General features: G+C 36.4%; 1 protein-coding gene and 1 pseudogene across 1 annotated transcript in view; one reads left to right on the forward strand and one right to left on the reverse strand.

Moving 5' to 3' along the window:
- The window catches only part of DPP10 (dipeptidyl peptidase like 10), a 997,128-nt gene that overhangs the window by 880,560 nt on the left and 96,130 nt on the right, over positions 1 to 20,438 (forward strand). The gene's annotated exons all lie outside the window — the stretch shown is intronic.
- On the reverse strand, positions 17,545 to 18,028 carry LOC140509204 (non-histone chromosomal protein HMG-17 pseudogene; annotated as a pseudogene).

Here is a 20,438-nt window from a genome sequence, read left to right on the forward strand (position 1 = left end):
ATTTCTTTCTCTGAGTGTGGAAGGCATTTTGCCTTGAGAACCACCTTTGGGATTTTTTTTTTTTATAAGAAGTTTTTGCGTTATTACAAAATTCCAAGTCTACCAGAAAAAACTCTCGCACACTGTGGTCGTTGCTGTGCACAAAGTTCTCCTGGTTCTGCTCCTTTCACTCAGCAACAGGTCATATAAGTCCTTCCAGGCCTCTCTGAAGTCTTCTTGTTCATCATTTCTTATGGCACAATAGTACTCCATTACATTCATATACCATAATTTATTCAGCCATTCCCCAATTGATGGACATCCCCTTGACTTCCAGTTTTTGGCAACTACATAGAGTGCTGCTATAAATATTTTTGTACATGTGGGACCCTTTCCCATTTTTATGATCTCTTGGGAATATAGTCCTAGTAGCGATATTGCTGGGTCAAAGGGTATGCACATTTTTGTAGCCCTTTGGGCATAGTTCCAAATTGCTCTCCAGAATGGTTGGATGCACTCGCAGCTCCACCAACAATGAATTAGTGTTCCAACTCTCCCACATCCTCTCCAACATTTATCATTTTCTTGTTCTGTCATGTTTGCCAATCTTATAGGTGTGATGTGGTACCTCAGAGTTGTTTTGATTCGCATCTCTCTAATCAATAGTGATTTAGAGCATTTTTTCATATGATTATAGATAGCTTTAATTTCTTCCTCTGAAAATTGCCTGTTCATATCCTTTGACCATTTATCAATTGGGGAATGACTTGTATGATTATACATTTGGGTCAGTTCTCTATATATTCTAGATATGAGGCCTTTATCCCCGAGCTTAGCTGTAAAAATTCTTTCCCAATTTACTACATCCCTCCAGATTTTGGTTGCATTGGGTTTGGTTGTGCAAAAACTTCTCAGTTTAATGTAGTCAAAGTTATCCATTTTGCATTTCATAATGCTTTCTATCTCTCCTTTAGTAAAGAATTCTTCCCTTCTCCATAGATCTCATAAATACACTATTCCTTGCTTCTCCAGTTTATTCATGGTGTCAATCTTGATACCTAAATCATGTACCCATTTGGACTTTATTCTTGTATATGTTGGACTTTTTCTAATTCTTTAACGGAAATATTGATCCAAAGCAATTTGCAAACATTGACAAAATAATTTGAAGACTTGCAGTCTTTAAAAGAGCTGCTGCTCTCATATCATACTATTGCTAAAGTTAGAAATGGTCCAAAGCATTGTCCTCATATATTTTTTTTGTCTCCAGAAATGCACCATAATTATATTATATTGAAAGAAGATTCTGGGACATTTCCTTGATTTGATTATGAAAACTGCTGATACATGCATACCTCTCCTGCTTTTACATTGACCTTTCCTTTTGTCTTCAGTAACTACTACATCATTTTCTTTTGCCTTGTCTTTTACTTTTTTGGGGTTTCTCTATTACTGTTTTCTAATCCTATTGCTGGGCTTAAAGGCAAAAACAACTGGGCTTAAAGCCTATATATTACATTTATGAGCTATGTTGCTGTAGACAAGCTGCTTGCTCAGTTGGAGCTTCTATTTCCTTATCTGTAAGGTAAAAATAATACCTGTGGTATTGAACTATTAGGATTAATGTAACATTCCAATAAAACAACATGTATTAAGTTTTATAACCTTTTAGCTGCTATGAATACTCCAGTTTTTAATGCTGCTGATAGTTATGGATCAGTTTTCACCGTATTTTTTATCAATCTGTCTTGATTTCCTCTATTTTTTAAAATTATTTTATCTTATTTTAAATTTATTTATTTTAATTTTTCAACATTCATTTTCACAAAATTTTGAGTTCCAGATTTTCTCCCCATCTCTTTCCTCTGTCCACCTCAAAACACCAAGGGTTTACCCTTACCACCAATCTGCCCTGCCTTCTAACATCCCTCCCTTCCCTTGTCCCCATCTTCTCTTTTTGTCCTGTAGCGCAAGATACATTTCTATACCCCATTGCATGTATTTCTTATTTCTCAGTAGTATGCAAGAATAATACTCAACAGTTCTTCCTAAAACTTTGAGTTCCAACTTCTCTTCCTTCCTTCTCCCCACCTATCCCCATTGGGAAAGCAAGCAATTCAATATAGGCTATGTATGTGTAGTTTTGCAAATGATTTCCATAATAGTCATGTTGTATAAGACTAACTATATTTCCCTCCATCCTATCATGTCCCCCATTTCTTCTATTCTCATTTATTTGGACCTTGCCCCTCCCCCAAACTGGTTAATTCTAATTGCTCCCTGCTCCCATTGCCCTCCCTTCCATCGTCCTCCCCATCCTGCTTATTCCCTTCTCCCCCTCTTTCCTGTATTCTGATAGGTTTTCATACCAAAATGAGTATGCATTTTATTCCTTCCTTGAGTCAAATGTAATAAGAGTAAGCTTCACATTTTCCCCCTCATCTCTCCCCTTTTTCCCTCCATTAAAAAATCTTTTTCTTGACTCTTTTATGAGTGATAATTTTCCCCATTCCATTTCTGCCTTTCTCCTCCCAATATATTCCTCTCTCTCATCCCTTAATTTTATATTTTTATTTATGATCCCTTCCTATTCAACTTACCCTGTGCTCGCTTGCTCTCTCTCTCTCTCTCTCTCTCTCTCTCTCTCTCTCTCTCTCTCTCTCTCTCTCTCTTTTTCTGTGTGTGTGTGTGTGTGTGTGTGTGTGTATATAATCCCACCAGCTACCCAGATACTGAAAAATATTTCAAGAGTTACAAATACTATCTTTCCATGTAGGAATGTAAGCAGTTCAACTTTAGTAAATCCCTTATGATTTCTCTTTCCTGTGCACCTTTTCATGCTTCTCTTGATTCTTGTGTTTGGAAGTCAAATTTACTTTTCAGCTCTGGTCTTTCATCAAGAATGCTTGAAAGTCCTCTATTTCATTGAAAGACCATTTTTTCCCCTGAAGAGTTACACTCAGTTTTGCTGGGTAGGTGATTCTTGGTTTTAGTCCTAGTTCCTTTGACTTCTGGAATATCATGTTCCCTTCGATCCCTTATCATAGAAGCTGCTAGATCTTATCTTATTCTGATTGTATTTCCACAATACCAAATTATTTCTTTCTACCTGCTTGTGATATTTTATCCTTGATCTGGTAGCTCTGGAATTTGGCAACAATCTTCCTAGGAGTTTCTCTTTTTGTATCTCTTTCAGTAGGTGTTCAATGAATTCTTTCAATATTTCCTTTGCCCTCTGATTCTGGAATATTAGCCAAGTTTTCCTTGATAATTTCATGAAAGATGGTGTCTAGGCTCTTTTTTTGGTCATGGCTTTCAGATAATTTTTTTTTTAAACTTTTAACATTTATTTTCACACAAATTTTGGGTTACAAATTTTCTCCCCTTTTTTCCCCCTCCCCCCCCCAGACCAAAGTTTTCTAATTGTCCCTGTGACCTATCTGCTCTCTCCTCTATCCTCCCTCCCTGCCCTTGTCTCCGTCTTCTCTTTTGTCCTGTAGGGCCGGATAGCTTTCTTGACCCCTTAACCTGTATTTTTTGTTACCCAGTGGTAAGAACATTACATTTGGTCCTAACACTTTGAGTTCCAACTTCTTTAGCTCCCTCCCTCTCTACCCCTTCCCCTTGGAAGACAGGCAGTTCAATATCGGCCATATCTGTTTAGTTTTGCAAATGATTTCCATACTAGTTGTGTTGTATAAGACTAACTATATTTCCCTCCATCTTGTCCTGTCCCCCATTACTTCTATTTTCTTATGGTCCTTTCCCTCCCCATGAGTGTCGACCTTGTATTGCATTCTCCTCCCCATGCCCTCCCCTCTATCCTCCCCCCCATCCTGCTTGTGCCCCTGTCCCCCACTCTCCTGTATTATGAGATAGGTTTTCCTATCAGAATGAGTGTGCATTATATTCTTTCCTTTAGCGGAATGTGATGAGAGTAGATCTCATGTTTTTCTCTTGCCTCCCCTCTTTATCCCACCACTAATAAGTCTTTTGCTTGCCTCTTTTATGAGAGATAATTTGCCCCATATAACTTCTCCCTTTCTCCTCCCAATATTTCTCTCTCACTGCTTGATTTCATTTTTTTTTTTTAGTATATGATCCCATCCTCTTCAATTCACTCTGTGCACTCTTTCTCTATGTATGTGTGCGTGTGTGCATGTGTGTGCGTGTGTACTCCCACCCAGTGCTCAGATACTGAAATGTTTCAAGAGTTATAAATATTGTCTTTCCATGTAGGAATGTAAACAGTTCAACTTTAGTAAGTCCCTTATGATTTCTCTTTGCTGTTCGCCTTTTCATGGTTCTCTTCATTCTTGTGTTAGAAAGTCAAATTTTCTTTCCAGCTCTGGTCTTTTCATCAGGAAAATTTGAAAGTCTTCTATTTCATTGAAAGACCATTTTTTCTCCTGAAGTATTATACTCAGTTTTGCTGGGTAGGTGATTCTTGGCTTCAGTCCTAGTTCCTTTGACCTCTGGAATATCCTATTCCATTCCCTTCTATCCCTCAATGTAGAAGGTGCCAGATCTTGTACTATCCTGATTGTATTTCCACAATACTTGAATTGTTTCTTTCTAGCTGCTTGCAATATTTTCTCCTTCACCTGGGAATTCTGGAATTTGGCCACAATGCTCCTAGGAGTTTCTCTTTTTGGATCTCTTTCATGTGGTGTTCTGTGGATTCCTTGAATATTTATTTTGCCTTCTGGTTCTAGAATCTCAGGGCAGTTTTCCTTGATAATTTCATGGAAGATGATGTCTAGGCTCTTCTTTTGATCATGGTTTTCAGGTAGTCCCAGAATTTTTACATTGTCTCTCCTGATTCTATTTTCCAGGTCAGTTGTTTTTCCAATAAGATATTTCACATTATCTTCCATTTTTCGAATCTGCGCGGTATGTTATGACATATCTGTCTTTCTCATAAAGTCCTTAGCGTCCATCTGTACCATTCCAGTTTTGAAAGATCTATTTTCTTCAGTGAGCTTTTGAATCTCCTTTTCCATTTGGTTAATTCTGCTTTTGAAAGCATTCTTCTCCTCATTGGCCCCTTGCACCTCCCTTGCCAGCTGAGTTAGGCTAGTTCTCAAGGTGCCAATTTCTTCAAGATTTTTTTGGTTCTCCTTTAGCAGGGAGCTGATCTGCTTTTCATGCTTCTCCCTTATCCCTCTCATTTCCCTTCCCAGTCTTTCCTCCATCTCTCTAACTTGATTTTCAAAATTCCTCTTGAGCTCTTCCATGGCCCCAGCCCATTGGGTGGGCTGGGACACAGAGTCCTCGATTTCTGTGTCTTTGCCTGATAGCAAGCCTTGTTCCTCCCCATCAGAAAGGAAGGGAGGAAGTGTCTTTTCTCCTATAAAGTACCCTTCAATAGTTTTATTTCTTTTCCCTTTTCTTGGCATTGTCTCCACCTAGTGGCCTGACCTCTGAATGTTCTCCTCACACCCACCTCGCCTCCTGGTCCTCCCAGCCAGCGTTTGGGGACTGAGATTCAAATGATGCTTCCCGCCTTAGGATTTTTGGTGGGGGCAGGGCTGCTATTCAGTGCGAGAATTAAGTTCAGGTGCTGAGGTCAGGGGCAGGGCCGCCTCTCTGGCTCAGTTCCCTCAGGAGATTTATGCACAGACCTTCCACAATGGATCCAGCCTCCTGCCCATTTGGGGAGCCCCCGTCTGCAGCCGCCTCTCAGCCCCCACCTCCCGGGGAGGCCCCGAGCCATGGGGGCACCTCACTCCCCTCTCAACCCACCAAAGAGACTCTCTCACCTACCCCCGTCAGTCACCTGTTGGTGGGGGGCCCGTGCAGCTGCTGAAGATCCCGCCTCTGTATTCCTCTCAGAACTGTGTCTCTCGGAGCCGCGGCCGCCGTCGCCGCCGCAGGTCTGGGCTGGGCACCGTGTCTGCAGTGCGACGGACCTTTTGCGAGAGGTTTGCAGGTCCCTCTGTGGGTGGGGGGACCCGCGTGGCCACTGGAGACTCCGTCCCGCAGCCCTCTCGGATCTCTTTCCCATGGTGTCACTGCCGCGGCAGGGCTGCTCTCCTCTTCCCGCCCCGGCGCCCAGTCCCCAGCGCAAAGGACCCCCCGCGAGATGTTTGCAGGTCTCTCCGGAACAGAAATCTCCCTCGCTCCAATATTCCGTGGTCTCTGGGTGCAGAATTCGCCCTGGGTTAGTCCCCTCTGCCGTTCTGTGGTTTGTGGGTTCGGAGCTATGTGTATGTGTGTCTTTCTACTTCGCCATCTTGGCTCTGCCCCCTCAGATGATTTTTAAATTGTCTCTTCTGGATCTGTTTTTCAGGTCAGTTTTTTCAATGAGGTATTTCACATTATCTTCCATTTTTTTCATTTGTTTGGTTTTGTTTTGTGATTTCTTGGTTTCTCATAAAGTCATTAGCCTCCATCTGTTCCATTCTAATTTTTGAAGAACTATTTTCTTCAGTGAGCTAATTCTGCTTCTCTTCATTGGCTTTTTGAACCTCTTTCTCCAATGGAGTTAGCCTATTTTTAAAGGTAGTATTTCTTTATCATTTTGGGGGTCTCCTTTAGCAAGTTGTTGACTTACTTTTCATGATTTTCTTGCATCTCTCTCATTTCTCTTCCCAATTTTTCTTCCATATCTCTTACTTGATTTCCAAAATCCTTTTTTAGCTCTTCCATGGCCTGAGGCCACTGAATATTTATTTTGGATGTTTGGGATACAGAAGCCTTGACTTTTATATCTTTTCCTAATGGTAAGCATTGTTCTTCCTCATCAGAAAGGATTGGAGAAGATATCAGTTCACCAAGAAAGTAACCTTCTATAGTCTTATTTTTTTCCCCTTTTTTGGATATTTTCCCAACCAGTTACTTGACTTTTGGGTCCTTTGTCAAGAGTAGCGTATATTCCAGGAATCTGTAAGATCTCAGTTTCTCCAAGGTGGCACAATCAAGTCTGTACACTGGTCTGGGAGCAAGAAGAGATTTTTGTGCCCAGAATCTTAGTAGAGTTTCCTCTTCACAACCACCTTTCCTCCAGTTCTGTCAAACCAGCACTGGAGGCTGGGATGCAGATAAGCTGGGAAGATCACCTGCTCAAATCCCTCAGGAATATTAGGTGGAGGCAGGGCCTCTACACAGGGCTGAGGTAAGAATCAGGTGCTCAGTACCCCCAGGGGTTTCATGATCCAATAATGGATGGGGGCTGCTGTAGGGGCTGTTGTGGGAACTGTTGCCTCCCACCTGATGTGGCTTCTGCAGCTACTGCCTGAGGCCAGACCTGTGGGAAGGTCTTTCTCCCTTCTCAGCCAGCTGAAAAACCCCTGTCACTGTCCTTTTGCACCTGTGAGTTGAGGGATCTGCAAACAGCCACTACTGCCACTGTGGATTCTGCCACCATGGATTCCGCTACCACTGAGGCCTGCTCAGCCCTCCTCCTGGCTGTGTTGTGTGGCCAAGGATAGGGTAGGCTCTGCTCCGTGTCCAGTTCAACAGACCTTTCCTGTTGGCCTTTCAGGTCACCCTGGGCTGGAAATCTCCTCCACTTTGTTGTTCTGTGGTTTCTGCTGCTCTAGAATATTTTAAGAGTCTTTCTTTACAGATATTTTATGGGCTATTGGGGAAGAGCTAGTGTATATGTATCTTTCTACTCTGCCATATTGGCTCTACCCTCCTCCCCAAAGTTCAATTTCCTCTATTTATAGTTCATGGTTCTACCCTTCTACTTTCTGGAGGCTATCTCTGTTGAGAAACAGTATACATTTAATCTGTTACTCTCAGAATATAAGTTGCATGACATACCTTGTGTTTTTAACAAAATGTCCCATATTTCAAAGCTTTATAATTTGTTAATTAGTGCATTGAACTTCTTGATAAAATGGATACCTAGAAATGATGCAGACAGTTTAGCTTCCATATAGCTACTCAAGACATACCCTATAGTGAATATACGTGAATGATTATCAATAAATTAAATAAAAACCTCTATTATGTAGTTTCTTCTACCACAGAACTTCAGAAAAATCTTTTAAAATCCTACAGATAATAAGAAATTTCCCTTCATATCAACATCCCCCCATATATGCTTCCCATTCATCCACAAATGAGACCCAAACCCTGAATCTAGGGGTTGAAATGACATATCTCATCCTAAGTATGAAAGTGAGGACTTTACAAGGCTAGGGAAGTATCAGTGGTCAGTGAACCACAACCAGGATAGGGTTGAAGTATTTATATCAGGAGATCCTCAGCTCAGGACCTCTGAAGTTCATCATAGTGTATCCTGGCATGGCAAAGAACACCCAGAAGATCCATCACTGCGGTCCTCAAAAATCTGAGGATGTCAGAGCTAAGCCATGGCAGTGGAGCTCACCACAAAAAAAAAAAAAAAAGCTGAGACTGGACAAAGCCAAGTTTAATTAATCATAACATCAAAGATGAAGTGAAATATAGCTTTCTCTTAAAATCTCTTTTCAAGTGCAAAAGTTGGAAAGATAAGTATAACAAAAAATACTGAAAATCTAGAGATTAACCACAAGCAGTGAATAACTGTATATATCTATTTGAACCAGAGGAAAATTAAAGATGAAAAGAATTCGCTCATCATCACCTATAAGGAAATCAAAAGGGAAAAATAATAATAACTGTGTAGCCAAAATCCAGAACTTCCACAACAAAGAAAAACATATATCAAGTAGCAGTTCAATTAGTATTCTAATAATCATAATAATTGGCATATATGCATGTCTTTAAGGACTGCATAGTGCCTTAAAAATAACTTATTTTATCTTTGCAACAATCTAGGGAGGTGCTTTTATTACTTCATTTTTATAGATAAGGAAACTGAAGCTGATTAAAGTGATTTACCCAGGTCACACTGGTAATATCCGACTGAAGTTGTATTTGAACTCATCTTTATACTTCAGGTCTAGCATTCTATACAACATAATACATAACTGCTTGCATAACAGTATAATTTTGCCAGGCAAGATAAGTAGGGAGTGAAACTTTAATGGAATAGGCCATTTTTGATTGAGTAAAAGGAGTGAGTAGGCATTGGGAAACCAACTGATCTGGAAAATAGATTCAGGAGAGATCATTTTAAAAATGTTAGACTACCCGAAAACCATTATCTAAACAAAGAGTCTAGACATCATCTTTCAAGAAATTATCAAGAAAACTGCCCATATGTTCTAGAACCAGAAGGCAAAATAGATATTGAAAGAATATACTGATTTCCTCCTGAAAGAGATCCCAAAAGGAAAACACCTAGAAATATTGTAGCCAAATTCCAGAGTTCCCATGTCAGGGAGAAAATATGACAAACAGCCAGAAACATTTTGTGGATTGTGGAAAGACAATCAGGATAAGACAAGATCTAGCAGGCTCTACATTAAGGAACTGGAGGGCTTGGAATATGATACTCCAAAGGTCAAAGGAGCGAGGATTAAAACCAGTAAAACTGAGTATAATAGTTAGGGGGGAGGGAGGGGAGATAGGATATTTAATGAAATAGGGGCCTTTCAAGCATTCTTACTGAAAATATGAGAGCTGAATAGGAAATTTGACTTTCATATACAAGAATCAAGAGAAACATAAAAAGGTAAATATGAAAGAGAAATCATAAATGACTTACTAAAGTCAAACTGTTTATATTGTTACATGGAATGATAATATTTCTAACTCTTGAGACTTTTCTCAGTATTAGGGTAGTTGGATGGAATATATCGACAGAGGGCATAGTGTGAGTTGAATATAAAGTGGTGCTATCTAAAAAAATAAAATTAAGGGGTGAGAGAGGAATATATCAGGAGAAGAAGAAAGGGAGAGATAGAGTACGGTAAATTATTTCACATAAAAGAGGCAAGAAAAAACTTTTAATGGGAGGAGGGAATAATCAAAAGTAAACCATTTTGAGGAGGGACAGGGTCAAAGGAGAGAAGAAAATAAATGGGAGAGTGGGATAGGATGAAGAGGAATATAGTTAATCTTTAACAACATGACTGTTATGGAAGTGTTTTGCATGACTCCAAATGTATAATCTATAGCAAATTGTTTGCCTCTCAATGGGGGTGGGTAGGGCAGGGGTAAAGAACAGAATTTGGAACTTAAAGTTTTAAAAATGAATGTTAATAATTGTTTTTACATGCAACTAGGAAATAAGGCAGGCAATAGGTTATATCAAAATCTATCTTGCCCTACTAGAAAATAGAGGAGAAAGGGAAAAAGAGAAGGGGGGACAAGATAGAAAGGAGCACAGCTTGGGGGAAGGGGTAATCAGAATGCATGTCATCATGGAGTGAGGGGATAGACCGGGAGAAAAATTAAAATTCAAAATCTTGTGGAAGTGAATGTTGAAAACTAAAACTAAATTAATTAATTTTAAAAAAAGAAGTGATTAGGAACTTTGAAATACAAAGAAAAGAGTCAAGATAAACCTATAAAGGTCAATTTATTTAAATAATTAGAAGAAACCACATAATGATACAGGGTTAACATTCTACTAGGGTAAAAGAAGAAAGTGTCTCTTCAATATCACAATGTATTCAAATGTGTATAGTGTCTTCAAAGAATATTGAGTGTTTTAAGAAAACCAGAGGCCCTGTACATTAGTTTTCTTCTGAGAGCTCGAAGAGAGCATTGGGGGAAGGATAAAAAGAAACAAAGAAACTAATAGAGTATAAATTATAAAGAGTGTGGTACTTTTTAATTCTCATCATTAGAATCTGTGAAAACATATATATATATATATATATGCGTGTGTGTGTGTTTTGGAGTGGGTGTGTATGTATGTATATGTATACATATATGTGTGTATATATGCGTGTGTGTATATTTATTTCATGTATATATATACATGAAATAAATGGGAGGAGATGAGAATTAAAGAATCTCCCTCATCTAAAAAGAAAAAGCAGGCTTGAATATATACAAACCACTAGTTTATTATAGAAAGTCATCAAATACAATGGGGAATCAAGTGTGGAATGGGATAAGAAATTAAGACTAAAGGTAATGCCAATAAAGGAATAGTTACAAGAAAAACAAACTTCCTTATACTAGAGCAGGGGATTCAGTGGAGAGAGGAAGAAAAACAAAATACTACAATATAAAGATGTGGATTATTTAATACTAAATCTAAAGGTGTGGATTAGAGAGTTTCTTAGATAAGGGCAGTCACTGAACGACTTAGGGCTATAAAAATTAATTGAAATGTTATTGTGCTATAAGAATTGGTGAAGAGATGACTTCAGTGATTCATGTATCCATGCATGAACTGTATGTATGAATGTATGTATATATAAATATGTGCGAACTCATGTAGAGTAAAGCTGGCAGCAATCAATTCACACAAGACAGTAGCAGTGAAAAGAAAAAAAAAATTTGAAAGACTTAAGAATCCTGATTAATTCTCTCTTGCCTTGACTCTCCATAGACTGTAAAACTGTCTGTATATTGCTAAACTGGGAAACATTGATCTGGTACAATCCTCTCCTCACTTTCGAATTTTTCCCAAGGACCATCATTTGAGGAATGAGATAAAGGCTTTATTTCTCAGTCATATTGACTCTCAGTGGACTTCACTCATTTCTTCTTGCATGCCATATTGCTCCTGTTTTGGTACACTTTCCCCCACCTTTTCTAGTACCCCTAGATGTACTCTCTCTCCCCCATTAGGAACTTCATAACAAAAGGGAATTTCTTTCCTGTTTCTATTTGTATCTAAGTGTTTAGTACAGTGCCTGGCATATAGTAAGGACTAAATAAATGTTTTATTTTTTTATTAACCAATCACATATCCAGAAGAACTGTGATAAAGCATATCATAAATACTTCCTCACAGAGAGGCTATGAATAGCCACAAAGTGGAGAGAGATAAAGTTGTTGTATATAGTTACTGTATAGATTCATTTTGCTTGTTAAAAGGCTTTATTTGTTTCACTTATTGGTTACAATTATTTTTTTTCTTTACTTTGCTTTCTCAGTTTCTAATAAGGGAGCACCGTTAGCAGTGCCAAAAATGAGGGACATTCTACCCTCAAATATACAGAGGAGAATAGTAAGAAAGTCAGAAGGAGGTGCATAAAAATGGGATTTTTTTAAAAGTAATTTGTAAATTTTTTTTTATTTCTTGTAAAAAAAAAAAAACAACAAAAGGAGTATGAAATTGGAAATTTATCACCTCCTGCAACTTCATTAACTCATACTATGTTTAGTGATTCATGAAACAAATCTCTATTACAGAGTACTAATTTCTTTATTTAACAATCCACAAATACTGTAAACTTTATATTTTAGAGTTTGTTCAAATATCCATATAACTTATCTGTAATCAATTAATGTATGTATATATAGAAGACATGTTTATGGCAAGTATAGAAGGCATATGTGTGAATACATTTATATGTGTGTGTGTATGTGTGTGCATAAAATCTAAGTTTATACATACATACAGACATAGATAGATAGATAGATAGATAGATAGATAGATAGATAGATAGATAGGCAGACAGACAGACAGACAGACAGACAGGCAAATACTCTAAGTTTAAACCTACTCCTCCCATGGATGCTATGTGTATTTGTGGGAATGAGTGAACTTTATTATTAGATTTTGCATTAACTATCTTTACCGTGTTATCTGAGAGTAGTAGTACCTGCTCTCAGAGGACGAAAAGAGTTGGGAAATGCTACTGTTATTTCTGGTTGACTGGAATTCAGATTTCACTGAGGGAAAGATTGTACTAAGTACAGAAAGTCAGTCAGTCAATAGCATTTGTAAAGTTTTTAATATGTTCCATTCATTGTGCAAAGTGCCTGGGATACAAAGAATGGGAAGAAAAAGAGAAGAAAGAAGGGGGAAAAAGGAGAAAGAGAGAGAAGATAAAAAAAGAAAAAAAACTGTCCCTGTTTTGTACAAACTCATACTGTGAGGGGGAAGACAATGTGTGTAAACAGGTCAGAATATGATTGTGTTTAAATTCTGGGTAAAACAATTTTGATTTAATTCTATTCTCCAGGGGGAATTGGTGATGTATTTAACAGGTCAATGACATGATAAAAATACTTTAAGAAGATTAATATGAGGCATTCATAAATTGATAAAAGGTAAATTGGAAATGTGAAAGATTGAAGTCAATTTCAAAAGTCTAAACAAAAGAAAATAAAACTATGAACTTGTTCCTTATTTAAAAAACACATTTCTTTTGTGAATTTAATAAAGCTTTGTTTCACTTAATAGATATCTAAGTATCATAGTGAGAATATAGTTTTATCTACTAGTCAAAGACATAGGCAAAAAAAGTAGCCCATTTACTATTTATTCTTCACTGCACATCCCCAATAAATCTCATATTTGTGAAATCTCAGTTTATTTGCTTAATATTTAAGTTCAACATATAAACCACTCTACATTTTCAGCATGTTATTGGTCCAATTAAATCTAAATTCTGCTGAGGACCAAATGAACACATTTTGTTAGGAGATGATAATTCTGGATCTATTTTCACTAAAAAACATGCAATATGACAATATCATGATGCTTTCAAGCATTATTTAAAGAGACCTTTGCAAATCTTAGAGTAGTTCCATGTTTCAAATATAAATATATTTATTCAGCAGTGACAAAAGTTTTCTTAAAATTGCATCATATGAAGTAAAGTCTCTTACAAGTGTGGAGGGAAATGTTCATGTGAGATAGCCAAGGTTGGTTCCACCTTGTGACTTTTTCAATTTGTTTTCTTATCAGTATGGCTAAAAACTGGAAAGTATTAGGAACAAAGCCATTGATAAACATATGAGAACTCCTTTCCATTTCTGCAATCCCACCTTCATGGAATTTCTTCTAAGAATTTTGGGTAATTATTTTCAATGAACAGTGTTATAAGGGGAAAATATATTAACATTAAAAAGCCTTTCACCTCAATTCTCTCTGACCTGTGTGTTGGAAGAAATAAGGAAACTCTTTGTGCATTGAAAGAGTAAGATTGCTCCCCCACAACATGAATGTTAAAATATCTTATAGTTATCATCATATTCTTTCAGGCTAAGCAATCCTAATTGAATTGAATGAGGAAACGACTCTGAAATGTGCATATGAGCTAGGATTTTCCCTAATGCAGCCTCTCCCTAAATCTAGTTCCTTTTTTTAGTTCTCCACTCCAAATTTGTATCCACTGATACAAATTCATTTCACTACCTAATTATAGATCTCTTGGGAATTTTTTTTTGTTTTTCAATATACAAACATATTAACTACTAGTGTTCTCCCTTCTAAATTGCCTTGTGTTTATCTATTTTGTGTTTTTATTCATTAATTTTCTATTTCTATTGCATAAATTTGTGTGAACTCTTCAAGTGTCAGTAAAAATTTACCAACATACTGAAGATTATCATCCAACTAGTCTGTGTATCATATATATACACATATAAATTTAAATATATTTATATACATGTCATTAAAATGTAAGTACTTTGATGGCATTGAATGGCTTTTGCTTTTTACTTATGTCAGTAGTTAGCACAGAGATTTCAATAGTAGAAAAGTTTAATAATGGTTTGATTGATTAAATCCTTCATACGAAAAGATTGTCCTCTGCAACTCTTTAAGAAGAACTACTAATTTCTTAAAGGGATTGTTATCCCACTCCATATCCTTTCTACATAATTACATTCTCTCTCAGGTTTTATCCATAGTGTTTTCTTCTTCTAAAAACGTTTTCTGGTCTTGCATAAGCTGGAAAAAAAATTGTTGTATTTTCTTTAAAAGTTTTATTTCATTTCCCCAAGATTTTTATCTGTACTTATAAAAAGCTAAATTAATATTCAATGAAGTTCAATGCTATATATAATTTAGGTCCTAAAATTTGCATTAAACCAAAAATCACAAGTCATGTAAACTAACCCTGTTTCTCTCTCTTCCTTTAAGTCAAAAATAGATTCTAACCTGTGAACTAATTGCTGAAAAAAATTCTAAGTGATGAAACATTCTCCACTAGTGCAAGTCAGCAAATATTCTCAAACTATTTCTTTTCAATATATTAGTTATAGGATTATAGAACTAGAGTTGGAAGGGATCTTAGAGGTAATAGAATCTAAATGATGTTACATTTGATTGATTATAGTTTCCCTGGGAATTCTTGTTTACTTATTCTGGGTTGCTCTATAGTCAGGATTAAGAAGGGATTTAAACATTTATACATTTGGAACAAAGAAATCAATCCTTACTTCTTTTGAAACTTAGTAATGGGCAGAACCACGATGGTAGAATGCAGTTTAGGACCCAGAAGCCTCCCAACATTCCCCTCTAAAAAACCTTAAAATTACAGTTTCTATCAAGTTGTTGGAGCAGCAGAGCCAAAAAAGGATTAGAGGGAGAAATTTTTCCAGTCTACCACAAATGAGGAAAACTGAAAATATATTATCTGTAACAGCAGGGTGGGAGCACAAGCAGAAGGCCTTGGAGGAGGCCATGACAATAGCAGCAGCAATTTCAGGAACTCTCCACCCTGAGATGATAATGGGATCAGACAAGTGGTCAGAAAGAGTTTAAAGGTAACCCTTTGCTGGCACTAGGTGCAACTGAAGGTGATTGCAACTCTGTTACCCTTAAGCAGCTCTAGGTCACAGTTCCAGCACTGAGAAAAATGTTTGTGATCAATCACAAGGGAGTAGAGGTCCCAGTCACAGTTCCAGGGTCAAGAGGAACATTAGTACTTGTGGCTGGAGAGGAGCAAAGACCTTTCCTAGGTAAATATCACATTATAGTCTAATAGAACAGTGACTACAACTCTCCCAGGATAGCACCACTTTGATGGTACCAAAAACTTACAGATCGCCAGAACTAATTATGAAAACAGCAACACACACGCAAAAAAAGCCTAAAGCTTTGTAGTGTCACCCCAACCAGAGTTGAGCAGTGCCAAACTGTAATAATAAATTACAAAGTCAAGAATTAGGCTAAGAAAATGAGCAAACAACAATAAAAACAAAACTTTACAATAAATGTCTATTATGGGGGCAGGACATATTATGGTGACAATCCATAAATTCAAAGAAGATAGCAATGTGAAAACAACTACAAGCAAAGCCTCAAAGAAAAAAACGTGCCAATTGGATCCAAAGCCAGAAAGAATATCTAGAAGACTTAAAGAAAGAGATAAAACTAGTGGAGGAAAAATTGTGAAAATAAATGGGAGTGATGCAAGGAAATTATGAAAAGAGAATTAATAGCTTGGTAAAAGATGAACAAAAATACTGAAGAAACTAAAAACTTTAAAAAACTGAATTAGTGTAATGTTAAAAGAGGCATAAAAATCACTGAAGAAAATAACTCATTTCAAAGTAGAATAGGTCAAATGGAAATGAGTTAAAAAAGCTCACCAAAGAAATTAATTCCTTAAAAATTAAAATTGGGCAAACAGAAGCTAATGATTGCAAGAAACATCAAGAAAGAGTAAAACAAAGTCAAAAGAGGTGAGAAATAAAGAAGAAAATGTGAAATATCTCATTGGATAAGCAATTGACGTGGGGAAAAATGAGGACAGATAATTTAAGAATTATTAGACCACCTAAAAGTCATGATTAAAACAAAAGCTTAGACATAATATTTCCAGAATCATAAAGGACAACTGCCTCAATATCTTAAGTCCAGAGAGTAAAATAAAAATTGAAAGACTCTACTAATCAGCTCCTGCCTATCACCTTCTGAAAGAGATTCCTAAATGCAAACTCCTAGTCAAATTTCAGAGTTCCTAAGTCAAGGGGAAAATATTGCAAACATCCAGAAAGAAACAATACAAGTATCATGGAGCCACAGTCAGTGTCACATAGACTTTAGTAGCTGCCACATTAAAGGAGCAGAAGTTTTAGAATATGATATTCTAGAAGGCAAAGTAGCTAGGATTACAAACAAAAATAACCTACGCAACAAAACTGAGTATAATTCTATAGGAGAAAATAGACATTTAATAAAATAGACAACTTTCAAAAATTCCTGATGAAAACATAGCAGAACTAGGTAGGATATTTGATATTCAAAAAAAAGACTCAAGATAAGCATAAAAAGGTAAATATGAAATAATAACCATAAGGGACTAAATAAAGTTAAACTCATTATATTCCTATATGAGAAGATGACAAATGTATCTCCTAAGAATTTCATCAGTATTGAGATAGTTAAAAGGAGTCTACATAGACAGAGAGCATCATAGGTATGAGTTAATTATATTGTGATGATCTCCCAAAAAAATGTCATTTTGAAAAATAGGGAATGTATGCAGAGAAGAGGCAAGGGAGAAAGGGGAAAATGTTCTCACATAAATGAGGTGTGCCAAAACATCAATTATAGCAGAAGTGAAAATGGGGGTGGTGAGTTGGCAGACAATGTTTGAACCTCACATTGGAATTATGCCAAAGAGGGAAGAATACATATTCACACACTCAATTTTGTATAGAAATCTATCTTACCCAATAGGGGAAATGGGAGGGGAAGGAGATAAAAGATAAGGGGGTAAAAAGAAAAGCATATTAGGGAGACAGTGGTCAGAAGCAAAATGAACTTTCTTTTTAATTTTTTTTAAAACAAAATTCTGCATTTTTATAAAACGATAAAAAATAGTATTTCAAACTGTACAGTCACCAGAAGTACACAGTGATCAAAAATTCACACAATTCACTTGGCATCTCCAGCACCTTCAGCTTTCTGTGCCTGGTCTGTTTTGACATCTCCATTCTCTGCAGGGTTATTCCCTTCCTTACCGGAGTTAGCCTTTCCCTTTTTCCCTTTGGGTAACTTCTCTCCCTTCTTTGCAGCCTTTTTGGGTTTGGGTTCTGTCTTCAGAGGAGCAGATTTAGCAGATAACCATGCTGATCTCCTCTGTGGTTTGTCCTTCACCTTGGTCTTGTCTCCCTTCGCATCTCCTTCGGCCTTTCTCTTGGGCATGGTGGTGATGGCAGAGGGGCGGGAGCGGCGACAGCAGCAGAGTCTGGGCGCGGGGTGCAGCGGCCAGTCCGGGGGTCACTCCCGTCTCCTCTTCCTCACACTGCTTGGGCTACGGGGGCGGTTTATAAAGTTTTTATAGCGCTGGGAGCCCCAGACTGGTTAGCAGCAAAATGAACTTTTGAGGATGGATGAGATAGAGAGACAGAGAGAGACACAAAGACACAGAGAGACAGAGAGAGAGATACAGACACAGACACAAAAAGGAAAATAAGGATAGATGGGAAATTCATAGTAGTAATCATAACTGAATGTGAAGGGTTTGAGATAACACATAAAACAAAAGTAGAAAGCAGTATGGATTAGAAAGCAGAATTCAGAGATATATCTTATACAGCAGACACACTTAGAAAGACACAAAGTTAATATAAAGGACTGGCACAAAATCTGTTATGCTTTAATTGAAGAAAAAAGGCAGAAATAGCAACACGATCTCAGAAGATGCAAAAGCAAAAATAGCCCTAATAAAAGACGAAATCAATGAAACTACATTTTGGTTTTAAAAAAATACCATAGCCACAAAGTAACATAAAAAAGTTACAAGTTTCTTTTATAAAGGTATAATTTCTCAAATACATGGGGAAATATTGACATATTTCCAAAAATGAGAGCCATTCCCTAATTAATAAATGGTCAATGATTTGAAGAGGCAGTTTCAGAAGAATAAATCAAAGTTATTTAAAGTCACATTCAATGATCCAAAACAATTCCAGAGGACTCTGGATGAAAAAAAAATGCTGTCCACCTCCAGAGAGAGGGAGAGAGCTGATGAAACCTTGAGTACAAATTTATGTGTCATTTTCTCACTTTCTTTTTCTTCTTTGAAATGTGATTAATATGACCAAATGTTTTGCATGATTTTACATACATAATTGAGAAGTTTTCCTTCTCAGTGTTTGAAGGAGTAAAAGAGAGAGAGAAAAATCCAGAATTAAAATTTTAAAAATAAAAGAATATATATTATATATATTACATAATATATAGTACATATATATACATATATGTATGCATATATATATAACTCAGTGATGGAGTAAAGACTAGAAGAAAATGAATTTGATAAGTGAATTTCAGTACATTTAAACAGCTCCCAATAGCAAGAGGGTGGGAGCTTTCTATAATGGTTTTTCATTTTCTCACATGACAAGTACAAGTGCAAAAGTGACTTCAGTGATTTTGATGATTTATGATATATCCTGGAGACTTCACTGCAAAAAACATAAAAAGTGAATGTATTGCTCTGCAGATAAAAGAAAAGTTTATTCAAGGTCAAAAGTCAGAGGCAATCAAAGAACTTATACTCAAAATTTGAAATTTAAGTTAACTAGTCAAGCAAATCGCATTACCCATGGTGTGTGAAAAAAAGGAAATTTAAAGAATTCTATCACTGTTTTATAATGTAACTTTTGACAACATGTTTCTGAAGAGGTAGGCAGAGTTTTTTTACAAAGCTGCAATCAAGTGTTTTCCTTATTATTCGTTAAACCCTTGACATTGATTTTAGTTATTTTTATTGTTTCCTTAACAAAACCAAAATGTTGGCATTTTATCTCTTGTACATCTATATTTCAGGGTAAGTATATATATCTATATCTATATCTATATCTATATCCTATGAAACTTTTGTTGAGATGACCTATAGTATAGGGAAATGTTTAGATTCCATATGAAATAACTATATAAGTAAAATCCACAGAGTATTGTTCAACAAACATAGATTTTATTGAATATGACTTCTTTCAAAACATATTGTCAATACTCACGGGGAACGTAATATTTTATGAATTTTTCATTTCTCCTTTACAAACAAATACCCTTAAAAGGTTTAGCTATAATTTTTCCATTGGTACTTTATCAGTATCAAACAATAAGAGATGATATATCACCAAAAAGTTTCCAAATGTACTTTGAAACTCTAGATAGGTTTAAATGTTGTTCACCACCATTTTGTTTTGTTTTGTTTTGTTGTAATACTTCAAAAAATTAATGATCTACAAATATGATAACACAAATACATGTATAATCTATTATAGTAGTTAATAATGGATAGAACACTGAATTAGATCCTGCTCCAGTCACTTAATAAGTTCTATGACATCAGGCAAGTTATGTAATAATCTCTTAGGCTCAGTTCCCTCAGCTTTTAAATGGGAATAAGAAAGTACTTACTCCACATAGCTGTTTTGGGAATCAAATGAAATGTTTGTAAAATGATATGCAAAAATCAAACCATGATAAACTTGAAAATTATTGCTCTTCCTATTGTTTGCTATATAATTTACTTGACAATATAAAGAAAGCCATGCTAAGCTCATTTCTCTCATATTTCATTACTTAATGTGCTTTTACCTGAGACATCAACACTTTTAAAGGTTAGAGTTATAGTGTTTGCTAATATTTTCCAAAATATTAGTTCTTACGACTTATTTATGCAAAAAATATCTGTAGTAGCTCTTTGTTGTGGCAGCTAAGAATTGGAAACTAACGAGAT

This window comes from Notamacropus eugenii, chromosome 5 (genome assembly GCF_028372415.1).
Source record: "Notamacropus eugenii isolate mMacEug1 chromosome 5, mMacEug1.pri_v2, whole genome shotgun sequence".
Lineage (NCBI taxonomy): Eukaryota > Metazoa > Chordata > Mammalia > Diprotodontia > Macropodidae > Notamacropus > Notamacropus eugenii.